The 19,386-nt window shown below is 47.1% G+C and overlaps 1 pseudogene across 1 annotated transcript; it reads left to right on the top strand.

Moving 5' to 3' along the window:
• The first annotated feature begins 7,337 nt into the window (after window positions 1-7,337).
• Window positions 7,338-14,318, top strand: LOC309523056 (vomeronasal type-2 receptor 26-like; annotated as a pseudogene). The gene is made up of 6 exons (XR_014224649.1): window positions 7,338-7,918; window positions 9,207-9,498; window positions 9,795-10,605; window positions 11,347-11,574; window positions 12,511-12,637; window positions 12,899-14,318. The product of XR_014224649.1 is annotated as a vomeronasal type-2 receptor 26-like (transcript).
• The last annotated feature ends 5,068 nt before the right edge of the window (window positions 14,319-19,386 follow it).

The following is a 19,386-nucleotide window of genomic DNA, read 5'->3' as shown; positions in this document are numbered from 1 at the left end:
GGGGACATTTGATTCTTAAAATAGTCCATGTTCATGATGCACAGAAGTGCCTAAAGGAAACACAGCTACTCATCCATGTTCCTCCTTCTCCACGTCTGAAAGAGATTATGTTCCTTCTTAGCCCTGGTTTTGTGTAGTCCTGTTCACACGAACAGGAAGATGGGAGGAAATGGGCCCGGTCTTATTCAACATCTTTATCAACGACTTGGATGATGGACTCAAGGGCATCCTGATCAAATTTGCAGATGACACCAAACTGGGAGGGGTGGCTAACACCCCAGAGGACAGGATCACACTTCAAAACGACCTTGACAGATTAGAGAACTGGGCCAAAACAAACAAGATGAATTTTAACAGGGAGAAATGTAAAGTATTGCACTTGGGCAAAAAAAATGAGAGGCACAAATACAAGATGGGTGACACCTGGCTTGAGAGCAGTACATGTGAAAAGGATCTAGGAGTCTTGGTTGACCACAAACTTGACATGAGCCAACAGTGTGACGCGGCAGCTAAAAAAGCCAATGCAATTCTGGGCCTCATCAATAGGAGTATAGCATCTAGATCAAGGGAAGTAATAGTGCCACTGTATTCTGCTCTGGTCAGACCACACCTGGAGTACTGTGTCCAGTTCTGGGCACCACAATTCAAGAAGGACACTGACAAACTGGAACGTGTCCAGAGGAGGGCAACCAAAATGGTCAAAGGCCTGGAAACGATGCCCTATGAGGAACGGCTAAGGGAGCTGGGCATGTTTAGCGTGGAGAAGAGGAGGTTAAGGGGTGATATGATAGCCATGTTCAAATATATAAAAGGATGTCACATAGAGGAGGGAGAAAGGTTGTTTTCTGCTGCTCCAGAGAAGCGGACACGGAGCAATGGATCCAAACTACAAGAAAGAAGATTCCACCTAAACATTCGGAAGAACTTCCTGACAGTAAGAGCTGTTCGACAGTGGAATTTGCTGCCAAGGAGTGTGGTGGAGTCTCCTACTTTGGAGGTCTTTAAGCAGAGGCTTGACAACCATATGTCAGGAGTGCTCTGATGGTGTTTCCTGCTTGGCAGGGGGTTGGACTCGATGGCCCTTGTGGTCTCTTCCAACTCTATGATTCTATGATTCTATGATTCTATGAAATGTTTTGCTACCTTGCTTTGCCCATGATTACAATGAGTCCTGGTCTACTGCCCTTTGTTTGTATACTATTATCTTTTAATAATTTTGTGTTTTGGGAACTTATATTTATCTCACAACAAGATAGGCTGGAGGGAGAGAGGAGTTAGGTTTTTGAGTCTGTTTGCTTTGTCCTGACTACCTATTAACCATATCAATTCTAATATTCCCCAATACTGTTTGGTTATGCCAGTTCTATGTATTCAATTTTCTATGCTCCTTTTCCTGCATTTATGCGCTATCATTCATAAGCTCACTTCACACCATTTCGTTCTCCTAAGCTTTGTATATCAATAAACTGAGAAATTCATTTAAGTTCTCTTCCGTAGTCTGTTGGTTTAATTTCTGTATTGTGTAAGCTCTGCTCCCTGTTCCAAAGAGTAGCAGCTGACCTTAGCCAAGACGTGACTGGGATCCAATGAATGTTATTGCACTGGCCAGGGTTAGGGATAGGGTTAGAGGGCAGAGGGAACTCTGGGGCTCACGGGAGTGGCAGGCCGCCTACGCCAATCTGGGCGAGTCATTGTGAAAGGAGGTGGGGAGGGCGTTCCACAGGGCAGGCGCCACCACCGAGAAGCCCCTCTGCCTGGTTCCCAGTTTGTGGCACAGGTCATCATCCGATGAATTTAGAGCTTCATTTATTTCTGTGTTTATATTTGAAGAAATTATGCATTTTAAAAGTATTGCACATTGATTGTAATATTAAGAATGCACTTAAAATTACTACGCACAACAATGAATAAGTGATTGCAATGCACACACAGTTTAGCAGCATATATATTCGTTAACAAAGTCTATTCTTGTTGTGATTATTATTACTTTTATTGCTACTAATACCAGTGGCTTACAAGACTGAGCTCTATTCTGCCTTGGTCAGTCCCCACCTGGAATACTGTGTCCAATTCCGGGCACCACTATTTAATAAGGATGTTGACAAATGGGAAGAAACCCCTCACCCCCACCCCAGAGATATGCTGGCTCAGAGAGCCCCCTGAGCTTAGACTACGAAGCCTCTGAGGGCGTGCAGAGTGCAAATCCCTCCCGGAAGTGCCAGAGCAGGATCCCCCCACCCCGAGGGCCCCTCTCTCTCCCGGGCCCACCTGGGGGCCCTGCCCCTGCCAGCGCCTCCGGCCTCTGAGGGCGTGCAGAGTGCAAATCCCCCCAGGGGCCCCTCTCTCTCCCGGGCCCACCTGGGGGCCCTGCCCCTGCCAGCCTCTCTGCCCCTTGGTTGACTCTGGCCAGCTGGACGGGCTGCAGGCGCTGGTGTCCCTGGCGGACGAGGAGGGTCATGTGGCCCTCGGAGGGGAAGGGGCCACCTTCAAAAGGCCCTGCAACTCCTGCCAGCCTCCACCGGCACGGTTCACACTTGGGGGGGCAGTCTCCGCTGCCCCGGGCGATCTTAAAATGCTGGCGGGCGGGAGCGAAGCGTTCGCTGCCGACCCCCAGCATCTTAAAATCTCCCCGGGACAGCAGAGAAGTCTCCGCTGCCCCGGGCGATCTTAAAATGCTGGCGGGCAGGAGCGAAGCGTTCGCTGCCGACCCCCAGCATTAAAAAATCTCCCTGGGACAGCGGAGGCTTCGCTCCCGCCCGCCAGCATTTTAAAATCGCCCCGGGACAGCAGGGGCTTTTAAAATGCTGGCGGTCGGCAGCAAAGCCCTCCTGTCCCCGGAGCTTGCGGGGCGGGAGGTGGGAAGAAGGGCTTTTCTTCCCACCGCCAGCCTTCAGAACAGCCTTCTGAAGGCTGGCAGTGGAAAGAAAAGCCCTTGTCCCCCCCCCAGCCTTCAGAAGAGGTCGGGGGACAGACTGTGCCCGGACCTGGTCTGAAGGCGGTTTCCCTAGGAACGCATTAATTGATTTTCAATGCATTCCTATGGGAAACCGTGCTTCGCAAGACGAAAAACTCGCAAGAAGAAAAAACTTGCGGAACGAATTAATTTCGTCTTGCGAGGCACCACTGTAGAAGAAATGCAGGAAATGATAGATAGGAAGATTGAAGGGGCTGTAGGGGAGCTTTCTTATAAAATTCAAGAATTAACGGTCAAGTCAAAAACATTTGAAGAGACTAATAAAAGAATTCAAAAAGAGATGAGAGAACATAGAAAGGAGACAGAAAAAATAAAGGAGGAAATGAGAGAAGTGAACAAAGCACAGGAGCAAATCTGGGATAATATTGCGATGACAGAAATGCGACAGAGACAATTACACCTAAAATTTAGAGGGATAGAAGAAGAGATGAAGGAGAACATAAAGGAGAAAATGACTAAGGAGTTAGCAAAATGGTTAGATTTGAAAGAGGAAGAAGTGGCTGATACGATAGATAATGCCTTCAGAATAAGAACGAGAACAAACCAGAGAACAAACCAGAATAGGATAAAAAGACCCCTTGGGGACTGCTTAGTAGTTTTTAACTCAATTGGAATGAAGAATTTGATACTTAAAACGAGTTACCATAAAAAATTAATAATAGACAGTAGACCAATAATTGTCCTTAAAGAGATACCAGTTAGACTCTTACGTAAAAGGGAAGGTCAAGAGACGCATGTAGCTAAAAAACACAAGCATATATTGATTAATAAAAAGTTGGGAATAGAGTTCATTAACTCAGATGTCAATAAAAAAAGAGGGTTGGTGATATACGTTAAAGAAAAACTGGAACCTGTGTTGGTTTGTAAAGATGAGGAGGGGAGAATACTGGGAGTTCAAATTAACCACCTAGGGGAAAAGTTTAACATAGTAACCATCTATGCCCCCAATACAAATAAGGCAGGATTCTTAAAAAAAATGGAACAAGTATTATTAGAATTAGAAGACTATAAGTTAATTTTATTAGGGGATCTGAACGGAGTCCCTGTACCGGAATTAGACAGAAGTGAAAAAAGGAGGAAAGCGAATCAAGGAAAACAGCCAAAATCCTTTAATGATCTTCAAGAAAATTTAGACCTGATTGACATTTGGAGGCATAAAAACCCAATAGGAAAACAATTTACGCATTTCTCAGAACCGCATCAGAGCTGGGGCAGGACTGACCAGATTTGGGTCTCAGGGGAACTCTCGACAAGAGCAGTGAAATGCGAAATAGAGCCCAGAACACTCTCAGATCACAACCCAATCTTTTTGGAAATAAAATGTAGATCATTAGGACCATATAGGTGGAGAATGAATGAATACTTATTTGAAAATGACGAGATTATTGAGAAGGCAAAAAACACCCTGAAAGAGTACTTTAACTTAAACTTGAATAAAGAAACAAAAATTGATACTGTCTGGGACGCAAGTAAGGCAGTACTTAGAGGCTTCTTGATACAACAGAACAAATATAGGAAAAAACTAAGAGAGGCTAAGAAGGAAGAAATAGTTAAACAACTAAAAGATTCTGAGGGGAAATTAATAAAAAAATCTGGGGGATGAGAAGACCCCTCTCGCTCTCCGGGCTTCAGGAAGCTATCCGCAAGCCTCAGGAGTTCCCTGAGTTCCTTGGGAGTTTCCGCCGGGCTCCCATGGCTTGCGGACAGCACCCTGCAGCCCGAAACCCGGGGAGCGCAGCGGGGCGCACCCCGGGCTTCAGGCAGATATCCGCAAGCCTGGAGAGCCCAGCAGGAGTTCCCGCCAGGCTCCCAAGGCTTGTGGATAGCAGCTTGTTCTGGGGGCTGGGGTCGGCGGAAGCTCGGGCTTCCCCTGCCCCCCAGCCCCGCAAGCTGTGAGAGCAATGGCGAGGTTGCGCAAGCTCGCCTTCGCTTCCGTACCCCCGGCCCCAAGGCTAAAAACGAAGCCAGGACAGCTAGCGGGATCCATCCCGCTCACTGTCATGGCTTCTTTGCTCTTTGGGGCTCTTTGGGGCTCCCCCCCCCCAAAATAAGTGCGCCCTATGGGCCGGTGCACCCTATAAGGCGAAAAATACGGTAAATGCTTTATGAGTCACTGACCAAGATTACATCCTACTTAAACTTTCATCACTCCATACAAGTGGAAAGCTTACTAGACTCTCAGTCTTATAGCAATTCAACCTGTAGCGTTCCAATGAAAGGTGCTATATAAATTTAATAAATAAAGGTCCTGAGAAAGCTGACTTGTTTGTTTGTCTGTTTGTTTGTCTGTTTGTTTGTTTGTTGAATCTATATACTGCCCTATACGCGGAGGTCTCTGGGCGGGTCACAGAACAAAATTAATATATAAAACCAGAAGATATATAATCAAAATAAAAACAACAACCCAATAACACCCCCCAAAAGAACCACATTTTAAAAGGGCAAAGGATGTCAATCAAATCAACCAAAGAGGAACGTTTTTGCCTGATGTCCAAAGGCGTATAATGAAGGCGCTAGGTGAACTTCCCTGGGGAGAGCATTCCACAGATGGGGAGCCACTGCAGAGAAGGCCCCGTTCTTGTGTTGCCATCCTCCTGACCTCTTGAGGAGGAGGCACCCGAAGAAGGGCCTCAGAAGATGATCTCAGGGTCCGGGTAGAATCATATGGAAAGAGGCGGTCCTTGAGGTATTGCAGTCCTAAGCCATTTAAGGCTTTATAGGTCAATACCAGGACTTTGAATTGGGCCCAGAAATGAATTGGTAGCAGTGCAGTCGGACCAGGATCAGCGTATTGTGCACTAGCTGAAGTTTCCGAACTGTCTTCAGAGGCAGCCCTACGTATAACGCATTGCAGTAATCTAACCTTGGGATTACCAGAGCATAGACAACAGTAGTTAGGCTATCCCTGTCCAGATAGGGGTGTAACTGGGCCACCAGCCAAAGCTGATGGAAGGCACTCCCCACCCCTGAGGTGTCCCGAGCCTCAAGTAACAGGAAAGGGTCCAGGAGTACCCCCAAGCTATGAGCCTGCTCCTTCAGAGGAAGCGTAACCCCATCAAGAGCAGGCAACCTCCCACCCCTCTGGTCTAGGGAACCACCCACTAACAGTGCCCCAGTCTTATCTGGATTGAGCTTCAGTTGGTTGGCTCTCATCCAGTCCATTGCCGAGACAAGACACTGGTCCAGCACTTCCACTGCTTCACCTGCAGATGTGAAGGAGAAATAGAGCTGAGTGTCATCCGCATATAGCTGACAACATACTCCAAACCTCAGGATAACCCCACCCAGCAATTTCATGTAGATGTTAAACAATGTGGAACATAGGATTGAGCCCTGTGGAACCCCACATTCAAGGTTCCCAGCGCTGAAAAGCATTCCCCAAGTAACACCGTCTAGGAATGACCATCCAAGTAGGACTGGAACCACCACCACCATCTGGTGTGCGGCCACATGCTCCAAAACCTTGCTCAGCAAAGGGAGATTAGCAACACTTATTTCCCTAATCAAGTGGTGCATGGATTTTAGGAAATAGATTAAATAAATAAATACATATTAATAAATACTTGATAAAGAATAACAAAGCTGCTAGAATGCTAGCCTGGCTTCTGCACAGACAATTTGTTTATGAGTAGAGAAGTTTCTGCTCAAAGACGGGGAGCAAGTTGGCTCCATGTGCAACAGAAGCTGTCCTTCTGCAGAAAATGTCAAAGGGGAAGGGAGAGCCTAAGGCTCAGAGCAACCTTTCTTCCCTCCACCAACCCCAGAGAGCTTCCCTCTGTTGGAGAAGCCTTTCAAAGATGGGGTGGAAATTCACTTGAAGTGGCTTCAAAACCACCAACATGCTACTTCCCTTCAGGGGGAGAACCAGAAGAGAGCGGCAGGAATCAAGTCCATCCAAAGTGGCCAACTAGAAGAAGGAGAAGAGTTTGGATTTGATATCTCGCTTTATCACTACCCTAAGGAGTCTCAAAGCGGCTCACAATCTCCTTTTCCTTCCTTCCCCACAACAAACACTCTGTGAGGTGAGTGAGACTTAGAGACTTCAGAGAAGTGTGACTAGCCCAAGGTCACCCAGCAGCTGCAGGTGGAGGAGCGGGGAAGCGAACCCGGTTCACCAAGTTACGAGTCCACCGCTCTTAACCACTACACCACACTGGCTCTCTAAAGCATCCCTAACAGATAGCCATCCAAACTCTGCTTAAAAACCTCCAAGGAAGGAGAGTCGATGGTCGGATCCAGATGCAGGCCTCTTCGTTGCTCCTTGGGAGCAAAGTTCAGGCCAAACTTCCAATTCCCCAAAACACCTTTTGACTTTTCATCATCATGTTTTTCTCCAGCTCTGCACCTGCTGCCAGTCATGAAACTTATTCCACTTGGAATAATCAAAATTATAGTCATCTCATCTTCTGAAAGCTCAGGAGATATTTCTGGAGATTGCATGAGCCTTGGAAAGCAACAACAGCATGACAATATTAATTGCGCTGTGTCTGGGAAAGAAAAAGTTGGTGCCGAGAATATTTCCTGTGTTGGAGACAGACTGAGACAAGCTGCAGAGCTGGCAAAAGAGGGGTGTGCCTGCCTTGTGCTTCCTAGCTCCGAAGGTAGAGTTGAAAACCACCCAGATTGGGAAAGCCCACCCAGTCTGGTCTTGCAAGAGTCTTTGGGTTCTTCTGCTTTGTTTCTTTAGCAGGTAAGAGGAGGAGGAAGCAGAGCCAGAATGAGATCCCTGCTCCTTCTGTTGCAGCTTCTGCTGCTCATGATGCCCTTTGGAGTCTGCGGGAACCACAAGGTGAAATGCCCCTTGAATCTGGTCAGGGATCAAACGGATGCTCACAATTACTACCGGCCTGGACACTTTCTCATCAGTGGGATCATATCTCCAAATCGCTTATATAAGGAAACTCCATATGTCTTTTCTCAGACACCCTTGGTCAGGAATGAGGGGTATGTAAATTCATATGTGGGTGGGTTTCATGGTCCTCCAGTCCTTGTAATGGTTCCTGTTTATCAAGGAAAGAGCGCCTTTCTCAGGGCTGGGGAGCCAAGGCGGGCCTCATGTTGCAGGTCTACCCTGCCCTGACCATTGGTCTTGCTGGCTGGGCTGCTGGGAGCTGGGGGTCCACTAAAAGATTCCACCCAAACCTCTCCCATTTCCTTGTTCCCTGGGTCTTCCTTAGTGAAACACTCTCCTACCTATGGATGCACTGAATTTCCCCACCTGCAGGATGCCATGAAACTCAGGCAATTCAACCTTTGAGCTCTGGAAATTGCCTGAGTTTCATGGCATCCTGCAGGTGGGGAAATTCAGTGCAAACTTTTGAACCCTGACCAGATTCATTGGCATTCTTGCATTCTTCTATTACATCCTTATACTGATATAATATTATAAATGACCATCAACAAACTGTCGTTAAAGAATGCTATAGTTTTAAAAATGGATTTTTTAAATCCTACAGATTAACGTTTGGTGGATGGAGAGCAGGAAATATGTGCTTTAATTAAAATGATAAATAAAATAATATGTCAGGAGATTTCATTGTTAGTGGAGTCTAAAATGTGAAAAGGAATTATTCCTTTTCTACACACACACACACACACACACACACACACACACACACAGAACTGGTCTCATTTCTAACTAGAGATCTCCAAATTTTTATTCTATACTAGGCTGTAAATGGTTTGATATTAATGCAATAGGATTAATCAATACATACTAATCTTTTTGGATCATATAATGTCCCCACCCCCAATTAATATGTGTAATGGGTATGAGTTACTCGTGCGTAAACTGGTGCCTTTCTCGGCTAATTTCTCTGACTGCACAGCCCCTTCTCATGGTGGCTGCCTCAGTCGCTGGCAGAATCCGTCAGCGGGCGTTTCTTGAACCTCTTCCAACATAAAAGTTGTTTGACACCCAGTCTTCTCCTCCTCCTCTCACTGTGCGGGAGTCTTCTGCGCAGGGAAGGCGTGGGTAGCGGAGGACCTGGGCTCTCCTCACTGGTGTCCCGTGAAGAGTCCTGGAGCCCTCTCTCCAATTCCCCCGTCTGTCCCCCTTTATCCCTGGTGTTGCGCTGATTAGCTTCCCCCTCTACTGAGCTGTTTCTCCCCCCGCTGCTGGCTCCTTCGCCAGCATCATCTGGGAGCCTCGCCTTCGCCTCTCGCTCCGATGTCAGTTCCCTGACAATATGAATACCAGTTTCACTCTTTTTAAAGGATTCATTTATTGCAGAGACACACCTAGGATCTACTGGTACATGTTGGCTTTCCTGTTCACCATCCAAGAGATCAACCAGGATCTCAGGCTCTTACCCAACATCACCCTGGGCTACAACCTCTATGAGAACTATTGCGATGCAAGGACGACTTCGGACGCCATGCTAGAGCTGCTTGCAGGCAGTGGATGCAATATTCCCAATTATCACTGTGGAGAACAGAATCACCTGCTGGCTGTTCTTGAAAGAAGCAACACTGTCATCTCAAGAGTGATTTCAGCCTTGTCAGGCATCTACAAAATCCCACAGGTAAGTAGTGGGAGAGCATGGAGGGACAGAGAATTTCAACTGCGTAAAATTCTATTTTCTCTTTGGAGGGGTGAAGCAGGGATATTTTTCAAAATGGGAAAATCTTGAGCTATGGATTCAACATCCCTTATTCAAAACTGAGCCTTCACCAACTTGACACCTCCAGATGTTTCCGACTAAAACTCCCATCAGCCTCAGCCAGCAGAGATTTAGATAGATATCAGTCATTTCAGATAATTAAATACCTGTTATGCTGAAAGTAAAATAAATTGGTGATCTTTTGCTTTCCTTGCTAGATCAGTTATGGCTTCCCTGCCCAGGTTCTCGAAGGTAAAACCCTGTTCCCTTTTGTCTACCGGATGAGTCCCAAAGAGGAAAGTGAGTACCAGGGGATTGTTGAATTGCTCCTGTATTTTGGATGGACGTGGATTGGCCTCTTCACTCCAGACAATGACAGTGGAGAAAGATTTGTGAGCGCTGTGAAACCTCTGATGCTCAGCAAAGGGATCTGCATTGCTTTAACAAAAAAAGTACGAGAAAATGCTCTAAATCAATTTATCAGGCGTGGGGAACCTTTTTTCCTATGGAGACAAGTTGGGGTATTTTTTTTACTATGCAACCAATGCAATGGGCATCGTTCTACTCCTGGCAATAAACACGGTATATGAGAAGGAAATAGGAGCAAAAGTCTGGATCACAACAGCTTTGCTAGAAATCAGAACTGGCTTTAACATACGTCCACATCTATTCCAGCACCTCTATGGTTCTCTGTCCTTTGCAATTCAGACCAGAATAAGGAGCAGCAAAGGTGACAACTATAAATCGCCGTCCAATCTTGTGGATTCTTTGGATGAAGCATTTCAGTGTTCATATTCAAAGCATTTGTTGTCCGTGAAAGGCAGGATAAGATGCAAAGAGGAGGAGAAACTGGAGTCGTTGCCCCAAGAGGAGCGTGAGAGAGTCCTGTCTCATGACAGCTATAGCACTTACATCAATGTTCAGGCTGTGGCTCAGGCATTGCATGCTTCGCTTTCATCGAGATCCCAGAGGAGGCTGATGTTGGAGGAAGGAGAGCAATTGGGACACGCAAGTCTACAGCCGTGGCAGGTATTTCCTTCCCCCTTTTGCAAACTGCAGTCCACACAGATGCTGATCATGACTGGGGATAGACCTGCAAAATATCATAGTTACTGTTAGTACTAGTAATAGTAGCATACCGCCCAACATTTCTCTGTTGAAAATAGAGACAGCACATTCCATAATGATAATCTTACTGCTTATACCCAGGGCTTTTTTCCAGAGGGGAACTCGCTGGAACTCAGTTTTGGCACCTTTCAGGTGGGTGCCATTGCCATTCTCAGAGGGAGGTGTTCATGGTGAGTGGCGGCACCTTCTTTTCTAGAAAAATAGCACTGTTTATACATCTTCTTCAGTTGCCTCAGCACTCTGGGCAGCTCCCAAAATAAAGAAATTCATACTAAAATATTAAACATTTAAAAATTCCCTAGACTGGAATTGGACAGCTTGTGTGTTGTGTGTTCCCTAAATTGGACAGCTTGTGTGTTGGATAACTCCACATGCGCCAACATTTCTCCAATGTACATAGGGACATTCTAAGGAAAAGTGGGAAATTCCAGGATCAAATGGAAAACTGTCTCTAATTCAGGGATGTCCCTGGAAAATTGAGGCACTTGCAGGCTCTGTAGTAATAGAAACGGCTGAATAGGAATTCCAGTCTACATGAGATCCACGCAGCCCCAAATCATAAGAGGTTGAAGTGAGTAGGACTGAGATATCCATCTTGGCTTCAAGCTTTCTCAGTGCTGGTGCTTTCCCCTGTCATTCCAGCTTCACCCTTTCTTGAGAGAAATCCGGTGTCTGAATACTTCCAGAGGCAGGCTGTGCTTGGATGAGAACTGGGAGCTGCCAGGAGACTTCGATATTATGAACTGGGTGATGTCTCCCAATAAGACTAATGTCGCTGTGAAAATTGGGAATATAAGGAGAGAGACATCTGCTAGCATAAAGTTCACCATTAACCCAGAAGCTATTGAGTGGCCCAAGAAATTCAACAAGGTAAGGGGAATCACAGAGAGGGGAGGCTAGGAGATCCTGAATATATTTTTCCTTGAACAACTGCTGCAAAATGACTATATCAGGTTGATCAATGATGTCTTGACCGTCCAATAACAGCTGCAACCGCCACTCCTTCTTTCCACAGCAGCTGAGATAGGAGGGGAATTTGGGGTCCTCAGGGAAAGGATAGAGCCCAGAGGTCCTTAGAAAAGACACTATCTATTTCCAAACCAGACTGAGAATTTAAGAATTCTGGACAGAATGTTTAACCGAATGGACTACGTAGAAGAAAAGGGAAAACACCTAGGAAAAGTGAACAATTGGGTTTTCATACATGCAGAAGGATGGAAAGCAATTTATTTTAGAAATGATCATTATTAAAATTCTGGACAGAATCTTCGACAGAAAGGACTACGTAGATAAGAAGAAAAGGGAAAACACCTAGGGAAAAGGGGAAGTAAAAGTGAACTATTGGGTTCTCATACATGCAGAAGGATGGAAAGTAATTTATTTTAGAAATGACAATTACTGATTTATTGTGGATTTTTTAATTTGTGGAGTAAGCTCACTTGTAGATGTTGCAAACGTTAAACTATTGTACGTGCAGGAACCTTTACCTTTAACGGGACCACTGACCATTAGGTCCAGTCGTGGCCGACTCTGGGGTTGCGGTGCTCATCTTGCTTTATTGGCCGAGGGAGCCGGCGTACAGCTTCTGGGTCATGTGGGCAGCATGACTGGTGAACCAGAGCAGTGAGCGGAAACGCCATTTACCTTCCCGACGGAGCGGTACCTATTTATCTACTTGCACTTTTGACGTGCTTTTGAACTGCTAGGTTGGCAAGAGCAGGGACCCGTGTCCCTATGAGTGAATTACATACCCACAAATATTCCTAACTGTTCCTCTTTCTTGCACCTTCTTGTCTTTCTGGTTAGGCCGTGCCTCGTTCCAGGTGTACAGAAAGATGCCAGCCTGGATATGCCAAGGTGGTTCTAGAAGGACAGCCCGTTTGCTGCTACGCTTGCGCTCGGTGTGCGGAAGGGACCTTCTCCGCCCAGGAAGGTGGGTGACTCCAAGGGGGAAGGAGAAGTAAACACAGGGCAGAAATCCAGTCTCACACACTTTTTGTGAGAATTCTGCAGACATTGCGGAATGTGCCTCCTTCCTCAGCTTCTTTAGGATTAATCACCTTCATTACATCCTGGGAGAGAGTTGAAAGGAATGATCATAAGGAAGAAATCTCTAGGATTTCTTCAAAACGTAATAAGCACAGATCATGAGGGATGTAAGTGATGCTGCAACCACTCTTATTCTCTTCCCCAGATGCAGAACATTGCACCAAATGCTCAGAAGATCACCATTCAAACAAGGACAGAGATCAATGTGTCCCCAAGATTACCACCTTCCTGACTTATGGAGAATATTTGGGAATGGTTTTAGCTTCCATTGCCCTCTTCTTGTCCTTAATAGCAGGCATTGTGTTGGGAATCTTCATTAAATACAAGGAAACTCCCATAGTCAAAGCCAACAACCAGGACCTCTCCTACATCCTGCTCGTCTCCCTCCTGCTTTCCTTTTGGTCCTCCTTCCTCTTCATCGGGCGCCCAAGGAAAGAGACCTGCCTTCTCCAACAAACGGCCTTCAGCATCATCTTCTCAGTTGCTGTTTCTTCTGTCTTGGCAAAGACCATCACGGTGGTGCTGGCCTTCCTGGCCACAAAGCCCGGGAACAGGGTGAGGAGATGGCTGGGCAAGAGTCTGGCCAACTCCATTGTCATCTCCTGTTCTGGGGGGCAAGTTCTCATCTGCACCATCTGGCTGGACTCTTCTCCCCCATTCCCAGAGCCTGACATGCGCTCCCAGGTGGAAGAGATCGTCCTGCAATGCAACGAAGGGTCTGTGGCCATGTTTTACGTTGCCCTCGGCTACATGGGCTTCTTGGCTGCCACCTGCTTCACGGTGGCTTTCCTAGCCAGGAAGTTGCCCGGCTCCTTCAACGAAGCCAAGCTGATCACCTTCAGCATGCTGGTCTTCTGCAGTGTTTGGGTGTCTTTTGTGCCCACCTACCTGAGCACCAAGGGCAAGTACATGGTGGCCGTGCAGATCTTCTCTATGTTGGCCTCCAGTGCTGGGCTTCTGGGCTGCATCTTCCTTCCCAAGTGCTACATTATTGTGCTGAGGCCTGATCTGAACACAAAGGAGCACCTGACAACAAGGAATTAAGGGGACACCTGATTCTTAAAATAGTCCATGTTCCCTATGTCCAGAAGTGCATAAAGGAAACACACCTGCTCATCCATGTTCCTCCTTCTCCACCTCTGAAAGAGATTATGTTCCTTCTTAGCCCTGGTTTTAGGAAGTCCTGTTGACATGAACAGGAAGATGGGAGGAAATGTTTTGCTACCTTGCTTTGCCAAGGACTACAATGAGTCCTGGTCTTCTGCCCTTAGTTTGTATACTATTATCTTTTTAAAATTTTGTGTTTTGGGAACTTATATTTATCTCACAACAAGATAGGCTAGAGGGAGAGATTAGATAGGTTTTTGAGTCTGTTTCCTTTGTCATGACTACCTATTAACCATATCAATTCTAATATTCCCCAATACTGTTTGGTTATGCCAGTTCTATGTATTCCATTTTCTATGCTCCTTTTCCTGTATTTATGCGCTATCATTCATAAGCTCACTTCACACCATTTCGTTCTCCTAAGCTTTGTATATCAATAAACTGAGAAATTCATTTAAGACATCTTCCATAGTCTGTTGGTTTAATTTCTGTCTTGTGTAAGCTCTGCTCCCTGTTCCAAAGAGTAGCAGCTGACCTTAGCCAACCCGCGACTGGGATCCAATGAATTTTATTGCACTGGCCAGGGTTAGGGATAGGGTTAGAGGGGAGAGGGAACTCCGGCGCTCACAGGAGTGGCAGGCCGCCTACGCCAATCTGGGCGAGTCATTGTGAAAGGAGGTGGGGAGGGCGTTCCACAGGGCAGGCGCCACCACCGAGAAGCCCCTCTGCCTGGTTCCCAGTTTGTGGCACAGGTCATCATCCGATGAATTTAGAGCTTCATTTATTTCTGTGTTTATATTTAAAGAAATTATGCATTTAAAAAGTACTGCACATTGATCGTAATATTAAGAATGCACTTAAAATTACTACGCACAACAATGAATAAGGGATTGCAATGCACACACAGTTAAGCAGCATAAATATTTGTTAACGAAGTCTAATCTTGTTGTGATTATTGTTACTTTTATTGCTACTAATACCAGTGGCTTACAAGACTGAGCTCTATTCTGCCTTGGTCAGTCCCCACCTGGAATACTGTGTCCAATTCCGGGCACCACTATTTAAGAAGGATGTTGACCAATGGGAAGAAACCCCTCACCCCCCCCTTGAGAGATGCCGGCTCAGAGAGCCCCCTGAGCTTAGACTACGAAGCCTCTGAGGGCGTGCAGAGTGCAATTCCCCCAGGGGCCCCTTTCTCTCCCGGGCCCACCTGGGGGCCCTGCCCCTGCCAGCCTCTCCGGCCTCTGAGGGCGTGCAGAGTGCAAATCCCCCCGGGGCCCCTCTCCCTCCTGGGGGCCCTGCCCCTGCCAGCCTCCCCGGCCTCTGAGGGCGTGCAGAGTGCCAATCCCCCCGGGGCCCCTCTCTCTCCCAGGCTCACCTGGGGGCCCTGCCCCTGCCAGCCTCTCTGGCCTCTGAGGGCGTGCAGAGTGCAAATCCCCCCGGGGCCCCTCTCTCTCCTGGGGGCCCTGCCCCTGCCAGCCTCTCCGGCCTCTGAGGGCGTGCAGAGTGCCAATCCCTCCGGGGCCCCTCTCTCTCCTGGGGGCCCTGCCCCTGCCAGCCTCTCTGGCCTCTGAGGGCGTGCAGAGTGCCAATCCCCCAGGGGCCCCTCTCCCTCCTGGGGGCCCTGCCCCTGCCAGCCTCCCCGGCCTCTGAGGGCGTGCAGAGTGCCAATCCCTCCGGGGCCCCTCTCTCTCCTGGGGGCCCTGCCCCTGCCAGCCTCTCTGGCCTCTGAGGGCGTGCAGAGTGCCAATCCCCCCGGGGCCCCTCTCTCTCCTGGGGGCCCTGCCCCTGCCAGCCTCTCCGGCCTCTGAGGGCGTGCAGAGTGCAAATCCCCCAAGGGGCCCCTCTCTCTCCCTGGCTGACCTGGGGGCCCTGCCCCTGCCAGCCCCTCTGGCCCTTGGGGGACTCTGGCCAGCTGAAATTTGAAATTTTAACCAAATAAATCAATCAATCTCAAGGTGTCTTTTGTTAGGTTTCACTTGAATAAATTAACCTCTATTAGGTTTCATTTCCCTCACGTCCCTCTTCCCAGCATGCTTTGCTGCCCCTCTTCTCCAAACAAGGATCCTGTTTCCTATAATTGAAATTTACCCATTTTCCAACGTATAACTGAATAAATACACGTGAAAGTGTCTTTCGTTAGGTTTCACATATTAGCTTTATTGATAAATTATCCTTTATTGGGTTTCATTTCATTTCCGTCACGTCCTTCTTCCCAGCATGCTTTGCTGCCCCTTCTTCTCACAAACAAAGATCCTGTTTCTTATCATTTTATTTTTCTCTTATTCTTCCATTTAACCTTCATGGAGGGGCAGAGCGATGGAGAAAGAGAGAAGGCTTTTCCTCACAGCCTTTCCCTCGCCCTTCCCAGGCTGCCCTGCGCAACCTTCCTCCTGACGTGCTAATAAACTAATAATCATCAATTATTATACTCATATTTTATTTTATTTTTAATTCTTTATTAGCTCTTACAAATTACATTAACGGTCCTCCTCCAGCCTCAGCAGTTTGTTTGTTTTTTGTCTTTTTGTTTCTGTACTATCTGTCGCTCGATGTTTTAAATCCCCTGTTTCACTTATTTTGATTATTCCAAGTGGAATAAGTTTCATGACACTAACTTTCCGAAGTCTTGAATGGCTCTGGCAGCAGGTGCAGAGCTGGAGAAAAACATGATGGAGAAAAGTCAAAAGGTGTTTTGGGGAATTGGAAGTTTGGCCTGAACTTTGCTCCCAAGGACCAAAGAAGAGGCCTGCATCTGGATCCGACCATCGACTCTCCTTCCTTGGAGGTTTTTAAGCAGAGTTTGGATGGCTATCTGTTAGGGATGCTTTAGAGAGCCAGTGTGGTGTAGTGGTTAAGAGCGGTGGACTCGTAACTTGGTGAACCGGGTTCGCTTCCCCGCTCCTCCACCTGCAGCTGCTGGGTGACCTTGGGCCAGTCACACTTCTCTGAAGTCTCTAAGTCTCACTCACCTCACAGAGTGCTTGTTGTGGGGAAGGAAGGAAAAGGAGATTGTGAGCCGCTTGGAGACTCCTTAGGGTAGTGATAAAGCGGGATATCAAATCCAAACTCTTCTCCTTCTTCTAGTTGGCCACTTTGGGTGGATTTGATTCCTGCCAATCCCTTCTGGTTCTCCCCCTGAAGGGAAGTAGCATGTTGGTGGTTTTGAAGCCACTTCAAGTGAATTTCCACCCCATCTTTGAAAGGCTTCTCCAACAGAGGGAAGCTCTCTGGGGTTGGTGGAGGGGAGAAAGGTTGCTCTGAGCCTTAGGCTCTCCCTTCCCCTTCGACATGTTCTGCGGAAGGACAGCTTCTGTTGCACATGGAGCCAACTTGCTCCCCGTCTTTGAGCAGAAACTTCTCTACTCATAAACAAATTGTGTGCGCAGAAGCCAGGCTAGCATTCTAGCAGCTTTGTTATTCTTTATCAAGTATTTGTTAATATGTATGTATCTATTTATTTGACCTATTTCCTAAAATCCATGCACCATTTAATTAGGGAAATAACTGTTGCTAATCTCCCTTTGCTGAGCAAGGTTTTGGAGCATGTGGCCGCACACCAGATGGTGGTGGTGGTTCCAGTCCTACTTGGATGGTCATTCCCAGACGGTGTTACTTTTCAGCGCTGGGGACCTTGAATGTGGGGTTCCGCAGGGCTCAATCCTATGTTCCACATTGTTGAACATCTACATGAAATTGCTGGGTGGGGTTATCCGGAGGTTTCAAGTATGTTGTCAGAATTATGCTGATGACCCTCAGCTCTATTTCTCCTTCACATCTGCAGGTGAAGCAGTGGAAGTGCTGGACCAGTGTCTTGCCTCGGCAATGGACTGGATGAGAGCCAACCAACTGAAGCTCAATCCAGATAAGACTGGGGCACTGTTAGTGGGTGGTTCCCTAGACCAGATGGGTGGGAGGTCGCCTGCTCTTGATGGGATTACGCTTCCTCTGAAGGAGCAGGCTCATAGCTTGTGGGTACACCTAGATCCTTTGCTGTCGCTCGAGGCTCAGGACGCTTCAGTGGCGGGGAGTGCCTTCCATCAGCTTTGGTTGGTGGCCCAGCTACGCCCCTATCTGGACAGGGATAGCCTAACTACTGTTGTCTATGCTCTGGTAATCTCAAGGTTAGATTACTGCAATGCGTTATACATAGGGCTGCCAGTGTGGTGTAGTGGTTAAGAGCGGTAGTCACGTAATCTGGGAAACCGGGTTCGCGTCTCCGTTCCTCCACATGCAGCTGCTGGGTGACCTTGGGCCAGTCACACTTCTGTGAAGTCTCTCAGCCCCACTCACCTCACAGAGTGTTTGTTGTGGGGGAGGAAGGGAAAGGAGAATGTTAGCCGCTTTGAGACTCCTGAAGGGGAGTGAAAGGCGGGATATCAAATCCAAACTCTTCTTCTCTTCTTCTTCTGCCTCTGAAGACAGTTCGGAAACTTCAGCTAGTGCACAATACACTGATCCTGGTCTGACTGCACTGCTACCAATTCATTTCTGGGCCCAATTCAAAGTCCTGGTATTGACCTAGAAAGCCTTAAATGGCTCAGGACGGCAGTACCTCAAGGACCACCTCTTTCCATATGATCCTACCCGGACCCTGAGATCATCTTCTGAGGCCCTTCTTCGGGTGCTTCCTCCTCAAGAGGTCAGGAGGGTGGCAACACAAGAACGGGGCCTTCTCTGCAGTGGCTCCCCGTCTGTGGAATGCTCTCCCCAGGGAAGTTCACCTAGCACATTCATTATACGCCTTTGGACATCAGGCAAAAACGTTCCTTTTTGGTTGATTTGATTGACATCCTTTGCCCTTTTAAAATGTGCTTCTTTTTGGGGTGTTATTGGGTTGTTGTTTTTATTTTGATTATATATCTTCTGGTTTTGTATATTAATTTTGTTCTGTGACCTGCCCTGAGACCTCCACGTATAGGGCAGTATATAGATTCAACAAACAAACAAACAAACAGACAAACAAACAAGTCAGCTTTCTCAGGACCTTTATTTATTAAATTTATATAGCACCTTTCATTGGAACGCTGCAGGTTGAATTGCTATAAGACTGAGAGTCTAGTAAGCTTTCCACTTGTATGGAGTGATGAAAGTTTAAGTAGGATGTAATCCTGGCTAATTAATATAAATGCTTTATCAGTGACTCATAAAGCATTTACTGTATTTTTTGCCCTATAGGGCGCACCGGCTCATAGGGCGCACTTTTTTTGGGGGGGGAGGGAGCCCCAAAGAGCAAAGAAGCCATGACAGCAAGCGGGACCTTCTCCTCTGAGTCCATGAAAGCTGAGCAGCTGCAGGGGGAGTCACTCTGTCTCCTCCTCCTAGTCTTCCAATTTAGCCCATTAACATTCCACAAAATGATTTTAAGATCCATGCAGATTCAATGGTTAGCTTCTTTATTTCAAACAAACAAACAAAAATTATATAATGCTTTGCATCTTCCCTTTATGCGTTCCCTCCCACTTATTTTCCCCCACCCCTTTTTATTTTCTGCCTTTCCTTTCAAAGTCTTCCCTTAACACCTCC

This window comes from Podarcis vaucheri (genome assembly GCF_965113315.1).
Source record: "Podarcis vaucheri genome assembly, chromosome: 18".
Taxonomy (NCBI): Eukaryota; Metazoa; Chordata; class Lepidosauria; order Squamata; family Lacertidae; genus Podarcis; species Podarcis vaucheri.
This window is presented reverse-complemented; position numbering and strand designations above follow the sequence as displayed.